Source organism: Oryx dammah, unplaced genomic scaffold (genome assembly GCF_014754425.2).
Source record: "Oryx dammah isolate SB20612 unplaced genomic scaffold, SCBI_Odam_1.1 HiC_scaffold_18, whole genome shotgun sequence".
Classification (NCBI taxonomy): domain Eukaryota; kingdom Metazoa; phylum Chordata; class Mammalia; order Artiodactyla; family Bovidae; genus Oryx; species Oryx dammah.
The window spans coordinates 73,413,372-73,433,065 of NW_024070202.1; the positions used below are offsets into that span (position 1 = coordinate 73,413,372).

At 35.4% G+C, this 19,694-nt stretch overlaps 1 protein-coding gene and 1 non-coding gene across 2 annotated transcripts in view; one reads left to right on the plus strand and one right to left on the minus strand.

Annotated features, from left to right (window-relative positions):
* The window catches only part of ZNF804B (zinc finger protein 804B), a 562,747-nt gene that overhangs the window by 253,461 nt on the left and 289,592 nt on the right, over nt 1–19,694 (plus strand). The window lies entirely within an intron of this gene.
* On the minus strand, nt 555–663 carry LOC120878321. Its single transcript, XR_005724526.1, has one exon. It is a non-coding gene; the product is annotated as a U6 spliceosomal RNA (small nuclear RNA).

Genomic DNA, 19,694 nt, shown 5'->3' on the forward strand with positions numbered 1-19,694 from the left:
ATGACAAAGAAATGAGATGTGGAATGAAGATAAAATATCACCAGAGAGAAATCAAAGCTTTATTTGTTCTTTTGAAAACATGGAGATGTGGATATTCAAAGTTATTGTCTGAATTGTTGGTCAACATGAGAGAGATTTATTCTTCTCTTTCACATAGAGTGATACTTGACATGGGAGCATATATTTTAAACACCATTTTCAAATGGGCAAAGAATATATGTGTTCACTAATGTGTGTACAGCATAAATGCTTAATTATAACACTAGTTATTGGAAAGCTTTATTTAATAAGAAAAGGAGCAGAGATCAAACCACAAGTTTCTTTTTTGTATCTGTGAGTTGTTTCTGTTTTGTATATAAATTAATTTGTATTATTTTTTATATTCTACATATAAGTTATATCATATAATATTTGTCTTTGACTTATTTCACTAAATATAGTATTCTCTAGGCCCATCCATTTTGCTGCTAACAGCAATATCTCATTCTTTTTTATGTCTGAGTAATATTCTGTTGTATATGTATACCACATCTTAATCCAGTTACCTATTGATAAAAAATATGGAGTGCTTCACAAATTTCCATGTCATCTTTGCACAGGGGCCAGGCTAATCTTTTCTGTCTATAGTTTTCCAATTTTAATATATGTCCTTTCAAAGCAAACACTAATTAGTGTTTGTTTTTAAATTTTCAGATGGTGTCAATGCTGCTTTGTGTCAAAGCTACTTTATTCCCTACAAAAGAGGAAATATATAGGTTATTGCTAGATATAACTAGAGATACTACTTGCACTGTAGATATGGCAGAACTGCTGTTCTCTTCCAACTTTCTTATACTGAACTTTACATCTAACTCCACCCCAAAAGTGGCAACAAAGCAATGAGAAATAAGCATCTGCTCATGTCAATCATGCACAAGCTCATTTACATGCTAGGACATCTGTGTAATATATCAAGTATAGGGTCTTGCTGCTGGGCTTTGAGAAAAGCAATGCCATTATTGGAGTAAAGCTTCATTTCATTCATTTTAAGAGAGTTTACTTGATTTTATTCTTATAAAACGAATTAGTCTTTGTTCTGAGCATTGGAGTAAAATGTAAAGTAACGAGATTATCCAGGTCTCCCAAAAGCTTTCACTATCAATATAGTATTAGATATGTTTATTCCAGATTTTCTTTCTAAGCAGATTTTTCTTAGTTTTGATCATATATGTGTAATGATTTATTCAATTAACATTGCAACTTGTTTATAAAATCAGTTTTATCTCCTTGATTCTTCATCTTACATAAATTTCATCATAAACAATATTATCGTACATAATTTTCACTGTGTTTGAGTTAATGTTGTTAAATCTGAGTGATTTAATTCTTTCATCATAGGCTAACTCTTCCCTATTAGTTTCTTTTATTCAACTGACTTTTGTCTAATGCACCCAGTTATATAAAATTTCAAAATATAATATGATGCAGTATTTATATAAAATTCAGCAGCAGTATTATTATAAGAAATTATGTTTCTTATTTCTTTAGCATATCTTTAATATTTATTAAATGTGCAAAGATGATGACAATGCATTTATGTAATTTTGACCTATTATAACATGCCACTGAAATTGTTTTTTAAGATATTTCATGACATTTATAGTTAATTTTACTCAAATTTAGAATATTGATTTTGCTAAAGAACATTGTATTTTACTTTATATGTGGTCCTGTCTGTTTCTTAAGTGAGATTGCTTGTATGTTCTTCCTTGACTGATGTATATCTTAGTTCCCATAACAGATTAGAACTAACTAAAGTTTTAGTAAATTAATTAATTAATGCATTTTTGTAACTTTTATTATGTTTGATGGAATGTATCTACAAAGCCTCTAAAGCATATGAAAAATATGTTTGGCTTAAAAAGTAGACAATATTTGTTGGTATGGCAGTTTTCAAATGATAAGCTAAATGTTGAAGTTTTTTCTTGGATACTTTTTAATTTTGCTAGTGTAGTTTTCAGCTACTTGTCAGCTAAAATCTTCAACTAAGATAATATTTTATTTATTCAGATTGTTTGACTCAAGTGTACACTTCAGAAATCTTCCATAGAAATGTTCTTATTTTTAACACCGCCCTTCAAAAAAAAACGGTTCTGTTTAGAGATCTTCCCCCATATTATTGGTTCTTCACATATTTATTTGTTGCAACACTTTCTTAAAAATACTCAAATCATTTTTTGCTTTGTTTTAGTCACATTCATTTATTTCTATCACATGCATTAGTATAATAAGGCTTACAGAGGAGATGGTTATAAAAACTTATCCTCTTCATCAGTTTCCTGTGGATCCATTTCCCATAGAGAAGAAGCAAATTATAAAAATTAATTCCAGGCTATATGCCAGCTTTCAGATTGCAATCAATTAATGCACACAAAGAAACAGCTGATGGTCTGGACTAGACTGTTTGATTTTGTTGTTGATAATGTAATTCATTTTGTTTTGTTTTCTGGAAGAAAACTAAATGCTAAGTAATGACTAGTCCTTCAAGAACTTCAAATTTCCAAAGATACCGACATATTGCCTAATTTTTTATTGCTACAGTTCTATTCTCCCTGAACCCGCAGGCATGTAAATGACATGAAAAATAATGAGAGGGAAGATTAGGTGTCAGAGAAGGAAGATCTTTGATTTGCACATGGGAAAACAGATGGGCGAAGATGAAATTAAGTGGTTAGAAAATTGAACCTGTGTTACAAAATATTATAAGGAGTTATAAATTTTAAGTCACATGAAATATACTATAGGTATAGCACACACAATAGACGTACTATCCAGCTAGCAAGGATGATTTTAATCTTATCAAGTTATATCCCAAAGAGAATCTTAGGAAAACTTTGAGTGGAAATCACAGCTGAAATAGTCCATGGTGCTATTCCAATACCATAAAAACATGCATCTGACTAAACAAGCCATTGCACATTTCCTCTTAAATTCTTTCCCTTAATCCTAAACAAGCCCCACCTCCAGTTGGACTGATGGTACCCATTCCAAACTTCCTGATTTGGTGACTCCTTGGCTCTTTGTCATATTTTCTTTCTTCCCTCTCAAGAGATCTAATGTAAGCTGTCATCATCTAATTTTTTCTACTGGCATTTCTTATAGTCATGAAGGTACACCTTTGATAATCCTTTTCTGTAAGTACACATAAATTCTTTGTAACACCTCTGTACCCTTTCTGTTCTCCCTTTTCTGGCAGGTTATCTTAGGAAATCACTCCCACTATAAATTATTATAAAATACCTGGATTATGATTGAAAGATAAGACTACTTTTCATGCAAATCATGTTACTAAATACTCATTACGTTTTCTTCCAGACTTCTCTTCCTACCATACCCTGTTTCTTGATTAATGGCACCAAGAGATGCCCAATTAATTTCTCCGTCTCTCAGACCAGTGAAGGGGAAATCATAAAGGTTCATCCTCCCCCACCCCAATGATAATAACTAATAATTGAAACCAAATGTCTATCTCTTTATCACTTCTCATATCTGACCACTTTTCCCCTTCCTCAGAATACTGGATTATTAACTTAAGTCATGCTTTCATCTCTTGTTTCCACCATTTCAATATTTTTTAATTGATCCTGCCTCTTTTGTCACCCCTTTATCTATCCTTAAGACTGTCATCAGGGTAAGATTTTAAGTTGCTAAGCAGATCACACCATACTTTTACATACAATTCATCATTAACTTCTCATTCCACTAAACTTAAACCCCATCTTCTTGGGATGGCACATGAAGGCTACAATAATTGAGTTTCTGCTTGCCTGTCCAGGCTTATTAGAATCTACATCACACTCTGTGTGTTGTAGCCATCTCAGAATTCATCATGTCAGTTTGCCCCTTCACAGATGTTTTCTCTGCATTGAATAGACTTCTTACTCTCAGGCCTTGCTTTCTTTGCCTAAGCAATTATTTCTAAGATTAATATAACACTACTTCTTGTTTTAATGTTTCCCTTTCTACATATTAATGTTATATTCTATCATTTTTAATTGCAATTATATACCCTTACAATTATATTCTGGGCTAAATAGGCCTTTGTGAGCTAGCCTAGAAATCTTACCATTATTTGTAAAGTGTTTCAATTAAAACAAAAGCCACAAGTTCCAAATGACTGACTGGAAAGCAAATATTTGGAACATAATCTATTTGTAATTTCATTCCCACTGGTTATAATACCAAATGAAGAAACAAGATAAAATCTCAGAGGAAGACTTGCTTGATTGTTAAAACATGTTTCTAGTGATGTAGGCGTGAGAGAATAAAGAAAGGTATATTTCTATTTAATATTAAATTAAATGCCAGATGCTATTTATACACAATAAAAATTCTAGAAACAACAGGGCTTGGCTCTAAGTTTAAAAATGAACTACTAGAGAATTAAGCACTTAACTGAATGCTGCTGCTGCTGCTGCTAAGTCGATTTAGTCTGTGTCCGACTCTGTGCGACCCCATAGATGGCAGCCCAACAGGCTCCCCCATCCCTGGGATTCTCTGGGCAAGAACACTGGAGTGGGTTGCCATTTCCTTCTCCCTTAAATGAATAATGGATGGCAAATAGTGGAGTTGAGTTTCTTACTCTCTGAGTGGGAGATTATAGATGAGTGAGAGGAGAAGTATGTTTAGGGGAGCAGTACAAACACATATACATACATATGGGTTATAGCCTGCTGGTCTCCTCTGATCATGGGATTCTCCAGGAAAGAATACTGGAGTGGGTTGCCATTCCCTTCTCCAGGGGATCTTCCTAACCCAGGGATTGAAACTGGGTCTCCTGCACTGTAGGCAGATTCTTTACAGTGTTTATTTAGAGTAGTCACTTTTTATGGTTATCATCATATCCAGTTAATAAGGGATGTGATTGAAATTCTGTACATGTCTTGATACCAATACCATTTTTAGTCTCTCACTGCTGGAGAGGACTATCTTTCCCTTATCACTCTTAGTCTTACCAGGCAGAGGCACTATGCCTTCCAGGTAAGGTCACTAGCCAAAACCTTATGTTTCCACTCTGTTTTTTAAATTTTGCTCCTCCTACTCACATCCATACTCTGCCCCAGGTATGTCATGTCTAGTCCTCCTGTTGTAAGCATCTATTATTTCTAGTATCCTCCTGTCCATTTAATCCTAGCTAGTCCTCTGGTTGTGGTAGTGGTTTAGTTGAGAAGTCATGTCCAACTCTTGCATCCCATGGACTGTAGCCTGACAGACTCCTCTGTCCTTGGGATTTCCCAGGCAAGAATATTGGTTCTCCAAGGGATCTTCCTGACCCAGGGTTCAAACCCAGGTCTCCTGCATTGCAGGCAGATTCTTTCCTGACTGAGCCACCAGGGAAGCCCTAGTCCTCCACTCATCTAGTAGAAGCAAGTCCTCTACTCATTTCTGCTCATAAACCTCAGACTTTGGGGGAAGATACTCTAATCCCACAGGATATTGAAGAAGAAAGTGGAAAAGTGGGATTTGCCCTTCAAACTGAAAGCATGCAAGTATCAACTCCAAGTATGCAAGAAGTGGAAGAAAGAAGACACACTGGATGCAGAAATGCAGAGAAAAGACTTTCCATGGACTAGCATCACAATGCATGAGAGAGATCCTCCCCAGGATATAAGAAGAGCGGAGAAGTAGATGTTATTTCCAAATTTACTTAATCTTAAAAGGTACCTTGCCCCTTTGTTAAAATGTAGATTCAGACACCCTACCCTAAGTTCAGCAAATCATAATCCTGTGAGGAAGGGGTCTAGAAATCTGATTTTTAAAGTTCCAGAGTGCTACTTAAGATTGGTTAATTTTGAAAAACCCTGGATAAATTGATGGTAAGCTCACAGAGACATAAATGTCAAGAGAACTAGTGAGCAGGAACAATGATCTTCCTCATCCCACAATATGGGATAATTGGGCTAAAAGCAGGGGTAAGTGCAGAGTCCTAATGCACAGAGTGCTGTGGCTTCCTTAATGAGCCTGCATTAACTCTGCTGGCTGCAAATACTTCTCAGTAAAATAGAAGTAAAATGGCTTTTACAATAAGACTACCAAGATTTTGTTAAATATGTTTAACCATTAAGGAAAACATGTGGGATGTTTACTTCATCTGAAGCAATCATTTGCTATTAGTATTTAGCCATAACTTTATTCTCTTTTTTGTTCAAAGTTTCTCAACCTGTGGTAGGGGACTTGAAAATATTGTTTAAATGGCATATAGAGCAATCACAGATTTCCATCAATTTTAGAACAAAGCTAATATTTTATGCTTTAGAGATTATCAATATATTTTCACAGAATTGTCCTAGACTCCTGTTCGTTACTGATAAAATTAAAACAAGTACAATTTATCTCAAAGTTTTAATAAAAATAATACATATTTCATAATATTAGCACTAAAATGTCTCATACCAATGGTATGTAAAGTTGCTGTCCCTATTTTAACCCAAAGACTAGCACTAGAGGAAAATAATTTGCTTATTCATCATGTTTTATTGATTTTTTTTTCCAACTAGATTTATAATTTGAATGATTGAAAGAGAAAAGTGTGGACAAGGGCAATTCATAATTAAAGAACTTTTTAATAACTTGTTTTGTAGTATCTACTGATTTGATTACTGCTTCTCCAATAAAGATTCTGTTTCTCATTCAGTATTCACAAAGATTAATTGTAATCAAAGCATTTCTATCATCTTATTCTTTAAAATGTTGATACTTTTCGTAGTAAAAAAATGAATAGCTGTTTGAAATTTAAAAATAGCATTTTATGGAGAATAGGGGACAAATGAATCAGTATATCAAAATGTTTTTCCTTTTTACGAAAAGATGACTTAATTTTTAACATTCAGTTCAGAAAATTCACAAAGAGATAAGCAGAAGGGAGGTTTGTGTATGTTCTACTGGTTACTAAAAAAAATTTACTTCCACATATTTTCTTTAGGCACCTAATTAACATTTTATTTAGTCTAATCCCTTTGAAAATTTGTTAACAACTATATTCTTTGTTTCATCCCTCAGTGATACTTTAAAATATCTTTCTTAACTCAATGCATAAATGAGAAATCCCTTGATTATTCAGTATTTTCATCATGTCCTTGAGCAGGACTGAGAAATGTTATTTGCTAAGAAAGAATTCAAGGTTCTAGAAGACTCTTGGAATGGAACTGTCTTTTAACACAAACCTGCTGTCCCAAGAAGACTCAAAAAGGTATCAACATCTGCAACAATTGTTATTAAATATTCCTTCACTGATTCTCTCCTAATTCAAGATATTTTTTATTTTATATTAGAGTATAATTTGAGCGACTTCACTTTCACTTTTCACTTTCATGCATTGGAGAAGGAAATGGCAACCCACTCCAGTGTCCTTGCCTGGAGAATCCCAGGGACGGGGGAGCCTGGTGGGCTGCCGTCTCTGGGGTCGCGCAGAGTCAGACACGACTGAAGTGACTTAGCAGCAGCAGCAGCAGCAGCAGCAGCAGCAGAGTATAATTAACAATGTGTTAGTTTCAGGTATACAGTAAAATGATTCAGTTATACATACACATGTATTTATTTACTTTTCAAATTCTTTTCCCATTTAGCTTATTACAGAATACTGAGCAGAGTTCCGTGTGCATAGGTCCTTGTTGGTTTTCTATTTTAAATATGGCAGTGCATACATGTTGGGCTTCCCTGGTGACTCAGACTATAAAGGGTCTGCCTGTGATGCAGGAGAGTGGGATTCAATCCCTGGGTCAGAAAGATACCCTGGAGAAGGGAATGGCAACCCACTCCAGTATTCTTGCCTGGAAAATTCCATGGCCAGAGAAGCCTGATCAGGTACGGTCCACAGGGTTACGAAGAGTTGGACAGGACTGAGCAACTAACAGACACACATACATGTCAGTCCCAAATTCCCAATCTCACCCTCTCCTTGGCTTTTCCCTCATGGTAGCCATAAGTTCATTTCCTAAGTCTTTGAGTCTGTTTCTGTTTTGTAAATAAATTCATGTGTATCCTGTTTTGTTGTTGTTGTTGTTAGGTGCTGCATTTAAGTGATATATTTGTCTTTCTCTTTCTGACTTACTTCACTTACCTCTGACTTACTATACTACTTCACTTGGTATAATAATCTCCAGGTCCATCCATATTGCTGCAGATGACACTATTTCAAAATGCTTGTAATGGCCAAGTAATATTCCATTGTATATATGTACGACATCTTTATCCATTCATCTGTCGATGGGCATCTATGTTGCTTCCATGTCTTGGCTACTCTAAACAGCATTACAGTGAATATTTTGGTTGCATGCATCCTTTTGAACCATGTTTTTGTTTTTTTTTCCTGTATGTATGTGCAGAAGTGTGATTGCTGGATAATATGGTAGCTCTATTTTTAGATTTTTAAGGAAACCCCATACTGTTTTCCATAGTGGCTATACCAATTTACATTCCTACCAATAGTGTTGGAGGAAACCCTTTCCTCTATATCATCTCCAGCATTTAGTTTTTGTAGATTTTTTGGTGGTAGACATTCTAACTGGTATGAAGTGATATCTCATTGTAGTTTTGATTTGTATTTCTCTAATAATTAGTGATATTGAACAATTTTTTCATGTGCCTCTTGGCCATCAGTATGTCTTCTTTGAAGAAATATACATGACACAAACAAAATGATAGATACATTTTCCAGATGGTGGTGAAGGTTATCATAACTCAAAATACACTTGTCTTAAATTACAATTTTATATGTAATTTTATAACTATACATACTATGATGCATTTAAATGTATAAGTAGAGGAAGGATGCATTATTAACAATAAATTTTATGTTTAGGCAAGTTAATCATTTGTGATTTTGATTGATTCATATTTTATGAATGCTTCTCGGCCTTTTGGCTGAGATCGCAGACAGTAAATCGTCTGTCTACAATGTGGGAGACTCGGGTTCGATCCCTGGGTCGGGAAGATTCCTTGGAGAAGGAAATGGCAATCCACTCCAGTGCTACTGCCTGGAAAATCCCATGAACAGAGGAGCCTGGTTGGCTACAGTCCATGGGGTCGCAAAGAGTCAGACATGACTGAGCAACTTCACATTCACGTTCATGATATTTTATGTACAGCAACAATACATCATTAAACAATGGACTGTAGAAGAATAATGTGAAGATAATTTGATTATTTCAGTAGGTAAGTGCTTTGGTCATATGTCTATAGGGTGATCCCAAGATAAATACCCAGTTTCTTGATGAAATTCTAAATGAACCTTTAAAGTCTGAAAAGAAAAATAGCATCAAAAAGTATCCAATCCAATAATTTTACTGGTTTCCCATTTATGTTGTGAACTGACTTTTGGGGAAAGAATTTCATACTTCCTGCCTTCTCTTGCTGAGGTCTTCTTCATACCTCAAGCTACTAGTGTGCTAAAACAGGTTTGGTGGTAACAAAGTTAGCTCCTAATTTGCGAAATCCAGTAGGTTCTCTGTGGTCTCATCCCCGTTGTCCTCTGTAGCATTGTTGCTGCTGACTCAGGTCTTCATGAAATGTTCTCTTCTTTTGTGTACATAGTATTAATATTTTCCTCAATCTGATTTCATCTCCTCAGTACTCTCCAGGGTTTTAGTCAAGGTTCTCTTTTCTCCTTATTTTATAATCCTCTTTTTTTAAAAAAATGTAGTATAGTTGATTTGCAATATTGTGTTAGTTTCAAGTGTACAGCAAACATACAGTCCTCTTATACAATCACACACGTGGTCATGGTCTGTATGCTAGAGACCCCTAAAACTCCACCAGGCTCCAAACTCTTCCCTGCTTTCCTGGCATTTCATTTCCTTCCCATTCCTGCATAGAACATTCAGATATTTCAAGTACCAGATGACCCAAATAAATGTGTTACGTTACCCTCCATACTCTGCACAGCCACACTGTTTCGACTCCTGAACAATCTGTGTCTCTTTAATGGTGTCAACATCCATCCATGTCTTCAAGAATGCCTATAATGTTCTTTTAGATTTCCGCCTCCCTTACACATTAGATTTGTCATAAATTCAAGTTAATTCCCACTCCAGAATATCTTAAGGTATGAAGACTGAGTCAGGACAAAATAAAAGTCAGTTAGAATGTGTAATAGTGGTAGAAAAGGAAAAGGAGGAGACAGATTAGACACAATTCTCTTTCTATTCCACCATCCCTCCTTGGTTAAAATTCAAGTATGTCTCCATATTTCTTACTGGATAATATTGAAAACTGCTAATGAGGCATGATCTTATCCAATTATTTTCCTAAATGCATACATTTTTCCCCTGTTGAATGTCATTTTATTCATGAGTACATCTTCTACTTCTATACTACGGTGCCTTTGTTTATTCCACTTTCTTTCTCTGCAATATCTTTCTATTTTATTTTCTTCTGGAAACTCCACCTGTCTCCACTAATTCTTTCCCTGGAACCTCCTGTGACAGCCCACAAGTACCATTACCTCTTCTGTGCTTCCAGGACTTTTTCTGTTCTCTTGCAGTCCCTTCTTCACTAGACAAAGTTCCCTTCCTCATCTATCTGCAAGCTTTGACCTCTTCAAGGGTGCAGACTGTTAGACACTTAACACATATTCATACAGAAAACTGATACTCAATGATAAGTAAGTGACTGATTTCCTTAAAGAATATTCACATTATGTAATTGTAGGGGATATTAATTGGTTCTTCAAATTATTTTATATCAATAATGGCCACACCAAATTTGCTCATGTTTAGTCCCAGTTACCTATTTTCCTACTTCTTGTAGCATAATCTGATTATGACATTTGGTGCTCATTAAGTCACACAGGGTCTTCCCCAGTAGCTCAGCAGGTAACGAATCCACCTGCAATGCAGGAGACACAGGAGAGGCGGGTTCGATTCCTGGGCCTGGAAGATCCTCTGGAGAAGAAAATGGCAGCCTATTCCAGTATCCTTTGCTGAAAAACCCCATGGACATGGGAGCCTGGCAGGCTTCAGTTAAACGGTCTCAAAGAGTCAGCCATGACTGAATGACTAAGCACGCATAGTCACATAGATCATAACATATAGAAAAGGCTCAATAAAGAAAACTTCACTGGAAATGTGGTCATCATAAGAGGGACTCCGTGTTTCTATTCAGTGCAGGCTATTAGAGCTGTAATGCTAACAGTATAAGAGTATTTGCTCGTTCAGTCCACGAATGCTTACTGAGAACCTGAAACAGGTATAATATGCACAATATAAATTAAAATGATTTATCTTGTAAAAAATCTTTCCTAGTATTTAGTTAATAACTTCTAAACAGGGAACAATCTTCTATTGCTAACACAGGAACTGAGTGAGTGCAGAGCAGGTGAATGGAGAGCAGGACTCCATTGTTGCATGCTCCTGGAGCACTTTATAGGACTCTATGGGCAATTCTGGTACCTTTTTGTCCTTTGAAGATCCTCTCTGGGAATCCAGTCATTTAAATCCAACCTTATAACACTTCTGGAAAGGGAGGGCAAATAGGAGAGAAATACCCTTCAAACAGAAGCTCACACCCTCTAGAGACACCTGAGATAGAAAAGAAAGGAGATAATTGCCTATTTCTCTGTTCTACCTAAGCCCATTTGAATGAAATGGGAAGAAAGAATCATTTTTATGTGACTATACAAAGATGAATCATTTCCTACTTTGTTTTGTAACTGTGATGGAAGCAGCAAGGAACGGAGTCTAATGAGAAAGATGGCTGGTCCACATCCCAGAAGATCTCAGTTCCAATACTGTGGCCTTAGGCAAGTCTAAGTCTCTTCTGAAGGTTCTCACAGTTTCTTTGTATGATGATGCAACACATACGGTATCCCAGAAAGCACATCCCTACTCTTATGAGTTTCCTTTGTCAACTAATTACAAGAAAGATTACCAAGGGTACCATGAAACATCATGGGACAATTTCTACACTGACTCAAAGAAGTGGTAGTTTGAAAGGAGGTCATTTCATTTGTAGACAAAGGGAAGATAGAGGTTTTTTACTCAAAAATACTGTTACTAACTATTGTGCTTTAGATAAAGGATTTGCTGTATCACCAGGAAACAATGTGTAACTTCTTTGGATAAAAAAATTAGGATTTTTAAATGTAAAAATTTTATAATATATATAAATTTAAAGCACTTCTAAGCAACCATCATATAAATGATTTTTGAGTGTAATGTATAGATAGGGCCATACTTTTTAGGTGCTTAACTTAAGTTAGAAAGTAAATATAGGAAGATATAATAAGCTTCACAATGAACAACAGTTTACAAATCTTATTTTAGCAATTCATCTTTAGCGATGATACAAAAGATGAAGTCCCTTGTTATAAATACTCGAGAAGGGACTGGAATCCACAGTTATTTCCCTTCAAGTGCTATGTTAAAGTTTTATTGACCCTGCCTTTCATGGACTTAAAAGCTCTTGTGTCATATTCAGGGAAGCAAATTAGCTGCTTCCTTTTCATCTCATATTGGAGGATATCTTCAAGCGAGATCTATGAACAATAAACAATTAGCTGAGAAAAAAAGGAAAGTGAACCAAATGTGTTGCTGGGAACAATATATTCATAAAAATGGTAGAGGAAGATAAAGCCAACAATTGTTAAAAATCAGCTGATCACACTGCTTTCTATATGGGCACAGCTGGAGTCCATGCTAATATAGAAGTCAACTCAATTCTTAAATGTGAATCAGTCTAATTCAGAAGAAGACTTCAGTAGTGATTTGAGACATAGTTATTACACAAGATTACCAATTACAATTGCTTTCACACTGCTATCCTGTACTTTTTTTTTTTTTTTCCAAAATCCTTACCAATTTCCAGAAGCCAGGGTTGGGATAAGTGGATATACAACCAGCTGCATTACAATTTCACTTGCAGAGTAATAGCTAACTATTTCCTATCTGAGAAGTTTCCTCTAGACTATAAAAGCACAGAAATGGCATTTATAGTATATTCCAAGATTCATTTACTACTTTAGGATGCAGCAATGTAACAGAATTCTCCAAAAGAAAAAGACCCATAGTTGAATATAGGGATAAGTCACCACAGAGTTAGCTGAGATGTTTGATTTTGAAAAGCCCATAATACCTTTAGTTGTTTTGCTGGATATTGTGCAGATATTTCAGAATAGTACACTTCACTTTGCCAGGTTCAAAATGTTCACTGGCATAATTTGTGATCTGGAGTTTGCTGAATGCATGTAAGAGCTGAGACAAATTGGCAGAGAGAAGATATTGGCAAAACTTTGATACGCAATTCCTAGAAACTGAAGAGCTGTGTGACTAGTATACAGAATGATTTTTGATCATAATGTTTTAGTACCAGACTGAGTCATTTAGCATCTACTCACTCCCTCAATTTATCCGTAAAGAAATTAAGGCTCAAAGAAGTTAAGTGACTTGTCTGAAGTCAAATGGGTTCAGAATCAGAATGTAATATACATTTTTCAGATTCAAAACCAAGTACTATAAATATACTGAGCATCTTACCTACTGCACTTCAGTCATGTCTTACTCTTTGCAGTCCTATGGATCAGAGCCTACTAGGCTCCTCTCTACATGGGATTCTCCAGGCAAGAATACTGGAGTGAGTTACTATGACCTCCTCCAAGGGATCTTCCCAACCCAGGGATCAAACCCAAGTCTCTTATGTCCCTCCTTCATTGGCAGGTGGATTCTTTACCACTAGCGCCACCTGGGAAGCCCTATCTTACCTCCTGCTGTCTCCTATTAGTCTACCTCTGCTCCATAAGCTTACTGCAGTAAGTCAATTTATAAATAGTGTTCTGTTCTCATAGCCAGGATATAATTAATGTGAATGAAAACCCATTCCGTACTCATGCCAATTCAATTATATCAGTCATGTTTCAACATGTGGTAGAGTCCACTCTGAATACCATAGTCTCAGGAGAAATACATTTGTGTAGCTATTCTGAAATTGGAGTTTCAGGCATAAATTTATATGTTCAGTTTATCAAGGAACAAGATGAGAAAGATTTTACAATATAATATGAGGATCAGATATTGAATATTTTTTTTAAAAAAGACATTCCAACAATTCAAAATTTATTTCCATGTTAGGCAAGTATTAATGAATTTGTTGCTGGTAATATCTGTTTGGAGATCTTTAAACATATTAATAAAAATAAGTCAATGAAAGTTAAATTATTTTTAACTGTTATTATTTTTAACTGTTATTTTTAAAAACAGTTGATATAAAACTGACGTATTTAAGAAAGGGTGATTTTTATTTTTCTTCTGAATTTGGTTATATATTTTCAAAATAATACTTTTTAAACTTTGAACTCCCATGAATAATTTAGTCATTTTACTATGAAGCTTTTTTGTCAATGGACATGAACTTGGGTAAACTCTAGGAGAGTTAGGGACAGGGAGACCTGGTGTGCTGCAGTCCATGGGGTCCCAAAGAGTCAGACACAACTTAGTGACTGAACAATAACAATATGAAGGTTTTTTAGGAAGCCCTTGAATGTGTGAATCATAACAAACTAGAAAAATTTTAAAGAGATGGGAATGCTGGATCACCTTACCTGTCTCCTGACAAATCTGTATACAGGTAAAGAAGCAACAGTTAGAACTGGACATGGAATAACTGACTGGTCCCAAATTGGGAAAGCAGTATATCAAGGCTGTATATTGTCATCCTGCTTATTTAACTTATATACAGAGTACATCATGTGAAATGTCAGGCAGGATGAATCACAAGCTGAAATCAAGATTGCCTGAAAAATAGCAACAACTTAAGGCAGAAAGTGAAGAGGAACTCAACAGCCTCTTGATGAAGATAAAAGAGGAGAGTGAAAAAGCTGCCTTGAAACTCAACATTCAAAAAACTAAGATCATAGCATCCAGTCCCATCCCTTCATGGAATATAAAAGGGGAATAAGAGGAAGTGGTGACAGATTTTATTTTCTTGGGTTCCAAAAATCAATGCAGATGGTGACTGCAGCCATGAAATTAAAAGATGCTTGCTTTTTGAAAGGAGAGCTATGACAGACCTAGACAGCATATTAAAAAGCAGAGACATTACTTTGCCCTCAAAGGTCTGTACCCTCAAAGTGATGGTTTTTCTAGTGGTCGTGTATGAATGTGAGATTTGGACCAAAAGCAGGCTGACTGTCAAAAAAGTGATGCTTTCAAATTGTAGTGCTGGAGAAGACTCTTGAGAGTCCCTTGGATTGCAAAGAGATCAAACCAGTCAATCCTAAAGGAAGTCAACCCTTAATTTTCATTGGAAGGACTAATGCTGAAGCTGAAGCTCCAATCCTTTGCCTATATGATGCAAAGAGTTGACTCATTGATAAGAGTTGACTCACTGATACTGGGAAAGATTGAAGGCAAAAGGAGAAAGGGCTGGCAGAGAATGTGATGGATAGATAGCATCATGGACTCAATGAACATGAATTTGAGCAAACTCTGGTATAGTGAAGGACAGGGAATTCTGGCATGTTGCAGTCCATGGCGTCGCAAAGAGTCAGACATGACTTAATGATTTAACAAGAAGTGTGATTATAAAATTAAGGAAATACATATACAACAGTTAAATTACTCACACAAGAAATGCAAATTTATATTTTGAAGCTGTGAGCCTAGTTGATTTAAACAGTTTCTGGTTTGGGTTTTTTTGTATCACTGTTGCAAGATTATTTTGTATTATGTTAGGCTATGATTGTGTTATTCATAGGAATGAATTGTATAATAATAGTGTGCTGATGCCATGCAGGTAACCATGACTACTACTATTGTTCCATCAGTTTTTGCTCTATGCAGCAGTGGATATTTTTAGTGGGTCTATTATTTTCTCTTTTAAAATTTGGAACCTAAATTATAAGTCACTTCTATTTTTTAAAAATCTTGCATAATTTTATGCAGTGTTTCCTCCTTTTAGATATTTAGGTATGGAATACCAGAAAGGAAGCTTGGGCAAGAGTCTTCTAATTTAAACAATAAATGTCGGTCAATGAGGCCACTGTCTTCCTTGTTTCCCAAGGTATAATATTTATATTTCTTAAAATTTCTTTTGAGCTTTTCTCTCACTATAATCATTAGTTACCTGCTATCCTTTATATGGGCTTCCCTGGTGACTCAGTGGTAAAGAATCTGCCTGCCAGTGCAGGAGATGTGGGTTCAGTCCCTGAGTAAGGAAGGTCCATCCGCTGGAGAAGGAAATGACAATCCATGCCCGTATTTTTGCATAGGAAATCTCATGGACAAAGGAGCCTGGCAGGCTACAGCAACAACAACAACACCATTCTTTATTATGAGAGTTCTAAAATCCTCCCCTTCTAGCCCATTCACACAAACATCAAACCTTCACCATTTATGCTGATCATTGAAATACCTTCTGACTGGGCTTTACACCATTCTTCACATTATTTGTGAATTCATCTCATCTCATTAACCCTTCTGACTCATTTCTTTCTACCTTATTCTGTTCCACTGCAGCATATTTTCTATTACACAAAGTTTTCCAAAACTGGGTATTTCTAATGTCAGATTGTGGAACTTGATGTGAATGTAAAATGAATTATCCATTAAGTGGGGAGCACTATGGGTTTTATGGGGTCTTCCGCTGGCTGGGTACAAAGCACTGAATGGCAGCGTATTTGGAAGCTTTGTAGTATACATCACATTTTTTTGGTTGTTGTCATTCTTTTGATAGTTATGAATTTTATTGTAAGCAAAATTACAAGGTGAAGGTCAAGGAGGATTTTATAGCTGAAATACTTCTAAGTATGTAGATTGAAGCACAAATAAACTATTGCTGTTGATTTAGGTAAGCCAATTTATTTTTCTCAGGTAAAAACAAAATACTCAAGTTAATAAAACCCTTCATTAGTAAGATTTTCTACTGAGGAAAAGTTAGTTATTGCAGACATAAAATATGATACCGCTTATATGAAAGTTACTCATAAATTCTCGAGCCACTGATTCAATCTGAAAGCAGTGTTATGATCAAAGAGATGGAGTCCAGTAATCAAAAGTTATATCAAATAGTTCAAAGTCTTTACTTGGATGTCTTAAAAAGTGTGAAGTGTTTCAAAACATAACACTAATAAATTTCTCCTTTTTTTCCCCTGAAACTGCTTTCATTGCAGACCTGCAACACTCCTCAGAAACTCACCCCTCCAACGAGCTGAGCTTTGAGTCTTTTTTTTTTCTTTTCTGCCCCAGATTTTTTATTATGTAAACACACCTGGCAGTTCTCTACAAGGCATAATTATTCTTCTGTAATTTAGGGAACAAAGGGAAGATTGGACCAGATATTCTCTTTGGCCCAGATACTTTTCAGTCATAAAAGTAACTGTTTTTGTAACTAGATTTTTCATAGACAATTTTATAGCAACATATACATCGTGCTATAGTAGAACAGACTGTACTGGAATTGGCCACAAATCCTTTGGATTTAAAGGGGGTTCAAGAGAAGAGAATTCAGTGCTAGATAAATAATGTTTTTTATTATTGTTACCACACAATCTTAATCTCCCAGATTACAATCCAAAGAGATCTTGTTTTTTAAATTGTTTTAATCTATTAAACCAACATTTCTTTTCTATTTAATTCCCTGTATTCAGATGATTTTCATCATGGATACATTTCATTTTTAAGACACTTTATATTTTATATGGTCACACATAGGAAAATATCCAGCAGAATGTACAACAAATTTATATAAATCAAGTATAATCTACTCATTTTCATCATTGTGAAGGACCAGTATTTTGCTTATCTGATTTTCAATCTTATATGGAATAATACTTTGAAAAATATAACAAAAATCCATTAAAACAATTAGTGATTATTTTATTTATAATAATTATATAACAAAAATTACATGTGGTTAGATGTCATGGCCATATCAAAATTTCCTGTTACATTCGATGTCTGTACTTACCTCACATAAGATAAGAAGGAAGAAAAAGTTCTGAAAACAGTTCTCTACCAGCAAGCTCTGCTGATAAACTCCACAAGAGGCATCTTTTTCACGAGAGGCTTCTCAGCTGTTTGACTCAACTGACCTCCTCCATAAATGTAGATATTTTAACTATTTTTTTGATCATGTATATTATTTTCTTATGCACTAACAATGTCACTGTAGACCATTAAACACTTCTCTGCTAGTGACAAAAGGTATGCTTCTTAATAACCGGGGTAGCCAGACTTGGCCCCCAGTGGAAACTGGTGTCTGCCTCCCTTGTTTTCTGGCTGAGCCCTCTGGACTATACACAGTTTTCACCCTTAGATGCAATAGCTCTCATTTGGTTAAACTCATTTTGATTTCATTCCAAGCCCCAAGTTGGTTTCTCAGTCTTCCCAAGAGGGAGAGGGTAACTAGGCAGTCTTTGGAGGATAAAGTGGCTTACTGTGGATAGAGCATGATTTTTTTACAGCAGGATTGTATACCTGAGTTGGAAGAAGCAAACCTTAATCAATCATTTATGCTAAATGAGCCTCCATTTCTCACTTACACTTTCCAAAATGTAAAAGGCATTTTACTAAAGGTCTTTTGCTATTAACCTAATTTATGTTTATATTTACTTAAGTCTACAAGGTTGGGGTGCTTATTTGGTTGGGTTTTCCAGGTTCAGGAAACTCTTAAGAGGAACTCAGTCTTTGAATGTGTTATATAAAGCTATCCATGGAGCAATTTATATATATATATGTAATAAAATAATATATTATAATGCTTTCAAAAATTGCAGGGACATAGACAAACATTTAAAAGCATTAAAAATTTAGGAAAAAATAGTTATATAGAAGCAAATAAAAAGAGGCCCCCCCCAAAAAAAAGAGGCCCCGATATTAAGACCAGTTAAAAAGAGAAATTTAAAGAATATAGGTGGTCAGGATGTAGAAGTTTGCTAATGCATATAAAACTAGTTAATTACATGTAGAGCAATAAAATGTCATGTTTTCTAGAGACAGGAAATCAATTTTATCTCAAATGAAATTCATTTGCATTGCTATGGACAGTAATCATTTGCTTGACAGTTCTCTGCAAGGTAACCTCAACTTCTATTGTGGTCTAGTTAATAGAAAATTAATTAAAAGTACATACCCCTATTGAATGAGAATTTCTCATTAGCTTTCATCTCTCCTATTCTCCAATCTCACCTGTACCAGATGACCTTAGTCTCTACTTAAGAAATATTGAGACCAACTGGCATACTTTCCCTCCTACATTTCCGTCTCCTACTTAGTACAGGCCTTGCAGAATTCCACTCAGCTGGAGGTTTTCTTTCTCTTGCAAGTGAATCTTTCTACTCTTTTCATTCCCATTTCTTTGAGTCCCTCCCAGCTTTACCCTCTCATTCTTAAGTGTTTTCAACTTTCCTATTCCAACGACTATTTCCTTTTCACCTGTGTTCAAGTTTCTTTCACATTACATGTTTCACCGCTCTCAGCTCCCTTTCTTTCTGTGAAGACTTGTTTCCTTCACATGCCAGCTGAACTCCTAGATAAGGAGTCCTCATCCTTGCTGCTTCCACAAGGTAATTGTTTATTTCATCACCAAACTTTGGGAGTTTGAGGTTCACCTTTGCTGCCATGTTGCCTTTCTCAAATGTTTTCCTCTAGTGTCACATTTTCATAAATCCTGCAGTATCAGCGTCATGATTTTCAGTTTTCTTTCTTACATCTGTGATTCAGCATTCT